This window comes from Peromyscus maniculatus, chromosome 9, assembly GCF_049852395.1.
Source record: "Peromyscus maniculatus bairdii isolate BWxNUB_F1_BW_parent chromosome 9, HU_Pman_BW_mat_3.1, whole genome shotgun sequence".
NCBI classification, from domain to species: domain Eukaryota; kingdom Metazoa; phylum Chordata; class Mammalia; order Rodentia; family Cricetidae; genus Peromyscus; species Peromyscus maniculatus.
In genome coordinates, this window is record NC_134860.1 from 62,781,027 (window position 1) to 62,786,647 (window position 5,621).

At 55.8% G+C, this 5,621-nt stretch overlaps 1 long non-coding RNA gene across 2 annotated transcripts; it reads left to right on the forward strand.

The window, feature by feature from the left end:
- Nucleotides 1-2,103: 2,103 nt before the first annotated feature.
- Nucleotides 2,104-5,381, forward strand: LOC107402685 (uncharacterized). 2 transcript variants are annotated; one of them, XR_006075955.2, is made up of 4 exons: nt 2,104-2,559; nt 3,540-3,747; nt 4,674-4,792; nt 5,113-5,381. It is a non-coding gene; the product is annotated as an uncharacterized LOC107402685 (long non-coding RNA). The 2 variants fall into 2 exon arrangements; XR_006075957.2 differs by having other exon boundaries at nt 3,543-3,747.
- The last annotated feature ends 240 nt before the right edge of the window (nt 5,382-5,621 follow it).

Genomic DNA, 5,621 nt, shown 5'->3' on the forward strand with positions numbered 1-5,621 from the left:
GCAGGAGGCATGCCATTCACAATGAATTCAAAAGTGCTCCTCTTTTGATTTCTGTTGTCTTTATTTTAACCTCAAGAAGAGAGGGAGATTGAACTCAGTCTTCACCCCGGGCTACGCTAATACTTAGGTCATGTCTGAGCTCTCTGGGGAAGCCCTGCTTTATCCCATCCGAGGGGCAATGGTGTCTTTTCAGTGGAGCTGTACAGCTGTCCAGCCATATGGGCCCAAACAGCCCAGTCAATCCGATTTGGGGGAGTTTTACAATGTAATTTCTTAACGTGTTAGTATTTGGGGTGAGTTTGATCAAGCGCATAGACAGCCCTTAAGCCCAAGGGTTTAGGTTTTAAGAAGCCATTACAAATGGCCCAGCATCCGTTCAGACTGGTTAAAAACAGATATGAAATCTGTGGCTGGGGGAGGGGCAAGGACTCCTGACCCCCTGGTTGGAGAAAGTCCCAGGGGTATGCTCTAACTATTAATTCAGCATCAGCTGCCGTATCTCCCCCCCCCCCCCTGCCCGGCCCTTTTTCTCCCTTTCTTTTTTAACCCTGGGCTCATCATTTAAGGCGTTCCCACTCGGGCCTGCAGAGCCTGTTACAAAACCACGTCTCGGCTCCCCCACCCCACCCCACCCTACCCCGCGCGCGCGCGCTCGCGCGCGCCCCACACTGCAAGATGAGAGAGCCAGAATCCCGCAATGCCGCAAAGGCATTGCGGAGAACTGCATTCAAACCGTCCTCAAACTAAACAAAACCAGGCCTTTCTGACAATCTAGTGAAAGACCGCAGCCTCTGCGTCCCGTTGGTCTTCAGTCAAAACCGACTGGTCCTCAAATCACAACCCCATTCTTCCCTGGTGCAGGGGTTCGAAACTGTCCGCCAAAGGGATGCTTAATAGACAGAACAGACATAGATAAATCTAAAAACCTTTATCAAAATGGTGGAAAGTATGGCCAAGTTACCAGTAATAGATCTTGTCCACCAGAGAATTGTAATTTGGTCGAGACTGTTATCAGCATGGTCAGGGGTCCCAGAAAGATAGCCTAGTGGTGGCCTTTGCCAACCAGTTACATTTTTTTTTTAATTAAAATCTGTCCCAAGGACGTTTTCGAATTCTTCTAAAACCCCTCCCAAGATTTTCAATTCTAGAAATAAAAAAAAAAAAACTGCTTATTTCCTAAGCCTCTAGCGGCACATTGTTGAAGCAAAAAGCAAGTAGGGGAGGTTTTGTGGCAGCCATTCTTCTGTTGTGGCCCAAATGTAACAACTGACAGAAGCAGAAGTGGCCTTGAATCTAAGGGGACATCCTTGTAGCTCCATCCCGGTTAGGTAGGTGCCTCGGCCACAACCCTCTGCACTGGCCATTGGCCGCCGCCGCCACGTTTAGACTGCTTTTAGCTGCGGGAGCTTGCTCTCCCCATGTCTAGATGTCCTGAATCCAACATAGCCGGAGAAACACTTCGTTTTGGTTTTTTGTTGTTGTTTTGTTTTTTGTTTTTGTTTTTTCTTTTTCTTGTAAGTCATCAAAGAAAAGCAGGCGTAGGGGTAGGGAAAGCAGATGGGCCAGCGTGTGCGGGTCGGGGCTGCCTCGCGGCTGCCGCAGCAGCCCTTTGGGAAGACAGATTTCGCAGGCGCGGGGGCTGGGGGTGGGGGAAGGTCTTTTGGGTCTGCTCTTATGGGGGCATTCATTCTGGGTCCTTCGTTAAGGCCACAGCTAACTCAGTGCTCTTGGAAACACAGTCACCGAGCCCCACAACTACAACAAAAGGCGCCTCCCCGAAGTGGCTCTCCACGTCCTCAGGACGGGTGGCCGGACGTGTAGACGCACTTTTGTGCCTCGGTAATCTCGGACCTCCATCTGGCCCGGGCGGGCGAGGGCGGGCGGGAGGGCGCGGGCAGGGGAGGGGCGCGCGCACGCAACTAGAGGCGCGAGCACGCGCGCCGCTCTCCTTCACTTTCACCTTGACTGCGGGGGTGGGGGGTGGGGGGGACCAAGAGACTATGGTCCTCCATCCCTTCCCCCCCCCCCGCCCGCTCCGCCATTCGTCTTCCCACCCCCATCACTGTCCTGCCCAGACGCCAGCCTAGGGCGGGGTGAGGAGGAGGCTGCACTGGCGCTCGGGTCGCCGCACCGCCCCACAACCGCGCGCTCTCCGCAGTGACGGCAACCGCAACCTCAGCAGCACCCAGCTCCATCCTCAGCCGCCTGGCCCGCGCCGCAGCTGCCGGGAACCGGGCGATTCGGGCTGAGGGCGACGAGCGGAAGACCTGTAGGTGTCCCAGGGCCCCCCCACGCCATTGGCCGAAGCTCAAGAAACAGCGCGTGGGCTAGCCGCGGTGTCGCACCGAGGGGGCGAAGAAGGGAACAAGAGAGCGCGGAGCGATGCAGGCAGGTGTAGGATTGAACCCCCGAGTCCGCCCAGAGGACTTTGGCAGGACCTGGGGCGGCCAGGGTGGCTTCAAGGGATCGGAGGGCTCGGACCACTGCAGATGCGGCGCGAGTGGGCGCGGCGAAAGCGCCCCCTTCTCCCGGGATCTAAACGGATAAACGGAAGCGCGTGTAAGTGTGGGGGTGCGAATCGCCACCTCCGGCCTTGGCTTTCCCGCTCTTGCGAGCACCCCCAGTTCTCACTTTCCCCAAATCCGCATTTTCCTTGGCACAGTCCTCCCGAACACCGAGGAGAGGGAGGTGCCCGGGGGCAGTGAGAGTGACGTGTGCTGGTGCAGAGGGGGTGGGGGGCTGCGGGCCGGGCTCTGTGGACCGACTCCTAATCCTCTTGTTTTCGGAACCGTCAGCAGATGTGGCTTCTCTTAGCTGAATAATCCGTTAAGAGAATAATAATTTTTTAAAAGGACCTCAGCCTCACCCAGCGAGGACAGTGAAGGAGATCAGAGCTTGGTGAGGCTAAAAGAAAAGGTTCTAAATTCTCTGCATATCTCTCTCTCTCTCTCTCTCTCTCTCTCTCTCTCTCTCTCTCTCTCTCTCTCTCTCTCTCTCTCTGCCTTCCTCTCTATCCCCTCACCCCCCTCCCCCTCTCTCCTCCCCCTTCTCCCCCATCCCCTGCAATCCGCACTCGACGCGAGTTCACGCGCAGGGCTGGATTTCCAAGCTGCACTGCAACTTCTCAGCGCTTTATTATTATTCATCTGAGGGTGCAGCCTCTGCAACCTTCGCCTCCTGCGCTAGCATCCTTCCCCCCTGGCCGCGGCCACCAGCAGTGCGGTCTCTTCTGCACGCAGGCTCTGGTTCAGTACAGGAGGATTCTGGTTTGGGTTTTTTTGTTTTGTTGTTTTTATTTTTTAAATTCTCGTCGGAGCCATTACCACGATGTCGGGTTTTATCCTTAGCTTTTCCTCCGGCCAGGTGGCGCGACCACCAGCGCCTGCTCGCAGCTCTTCCTTTCCCCCACCCAAGACAAGGAAGCAATTGGGGCTTGGCCAGAGAGGCCGCTTCTCTGCTTGCGGGGCTGCCCTAGCCTCCGCAACAATCCCGCATTCATCTGCATGTATATGTATTATTCCCATTCTTTTTTATTCCAGTAGATCCTGCCTTTGGTTTGGACTGGCTGAAACACTACGGACTGCAACCCATGTCTTTTAAAGGAGAACAAAAAGATGAGGATCTTGTGCGGACTCCGGGACAAAGCGTCTTGGGCTCGGTGACAAGGGACGCACGGAACTCTGGCTCCGGGATTGGAGAGATCAACGCAGCCCAAGGGCACCCCGCAGGGCCTGCGGACCTCTCAGGGTATTCATACTCTATTTTACTTATCTTTGTGGCATGCTTTAAGAGGTCAGTGTTAGGTAGAGACTGTGTCCCCCGCCCTCTTAGGTGGATGGGAAGCTAAATGCAGACCCAATCCAGTTGGATCCAAATTGTCCTACAAGCCCCTCTATCTCGCCTTTTTTGGGATATTAAGAGGGGAATGGGAACCCGAAGGCTTAGAAGAGAAGCAGTGAGTGGGAGGCTGCCTGAAAGGCTAAGGCAGTAGGTAGGGTGGAGGGTTGGCCAGGTGATGGAGGGCGGTGGGTTAGGAGGCATCTTCCCCATTCTGGTGTATCGGGAATGACAGCGTGGCTGTATGTTGAAAACAGTCTTGAGAAATTGGCATGTACAAGCATAAGGTGACTGGACTTGTGTGTAAACAGAGTGGTGGAGGGCAGAGAGGGAGGGGGATTAAAATAATGTTTTATTGTCCCCATGGGTTTGGGGAATCTCTCCCCCACCCCATCCAGCTACATTATATAGGAGTGACCTTTTAAATCGACGCCCACCCTTTACCCCTGTAAAGCCGGTTGACTAGGGTGGGGTGGGGTGGGGGGAGTGTGTAGGGCTGCTGTTCTCTCTCTCTCTCTCTCTCTCTCTCTCTCTCTCTCTCTCTCTCTCTCTCTCTCTCTCTCTCTTCCTCCCTCCCCTCCCCCTACCCAGTCTCCCTCCTCCCTCCGTCTCCTCCTCCCTCTCCCTCTCCCTTCACTGCTCCCTCCCTCTTCTCCCTTCACTCCCCCCTCCCTCCCTCCCTCCCTGCTGCATTTTGCATGAGCTATCTAGGTCATTAGCATTTTAGCGTATGCAAGACTTGACAAGGCTGATGAGGGGCCAGATGGGCCTCGCTCTTATTTATTTATTATTTTTTTTTTCTTTTCCTTTTTCCCCTCCACCACTTGGGATCTAAGCGAGAGGACCGCAGCAGGAGAGTTCCGGAAGGCTGATTCCCACAGATCCTGGTGAGGGGCCGCTGCAGCTCAGCCCTGCGGCACGCCCGGTCGGGCTGCACCAGGACTCGACATTCGAGGTAAAGGCGGAGGCAACACGCCCTGCTCCGGCAGCGGCCGCTGGGCTCCTGCTTCCCATCCTTTTCCTAGCCGTCATCTCCCTCCTCCTGGCCCCCCTCACTTTCCTAGGCAAAGCTGAGAGCGAACTGGGTGGGTAGGACTCGCTGCGGTGGGGCGGCGAGGTGGGGTTGATGTTTTTTCATTGTCTGGAGCTGCAGGGGAGGCGAGGCGCGCGGAGAGGGGTGAGGGAGTCGGGGTAATTAACACGGGGGAGGCACCCCACCCCTCCGTCTCCCACTTACACCCACACCCTGAACCCCCCACCCCCTCCCCTTTGCAGGAAAAAGCTTGGAAACGAAAGGATGCGGGAGAACAAAGAGCCTTCGGAGGACGTGGCTGTTATCTCATTGTCTGTGACTGGGGGAGCTGCGGTAGGAAGGATGCGGTGGTCCTTAGCTCATCGCGTTCCCCCACCCCCCACCCTCCCCGCTGTCAGTGCGCACGCACACGCGCCGCCAGCTTTTTCTTTCTCATACCTCGTTTTCTCATTCCATCTTCTCCCATCCCCTCCCTTTCTTTCACCTTTCCTTCCTCCCTCCCTCCCGTACCCCTCCCTCCTCCCTTCCTCCATCCTCCATACCCCCTCCCTCCCTCCCTCCCTCCTTCCTTCCTTCCTTCCTTCCTTCCTTCCTTCCTTCCTTCCTCAGGAGAAAGGCCTCTCTCTCCGTGTTCACAGCGGACCTTGATTTAAATGTCCATACAATTAAGGCACGCGGTGAATGCCAAGAATGGGGCTGTCTGAGCACCTTGGGTCCTCGAGGGCCCGCCACCACGGAAGGATCGACCCAG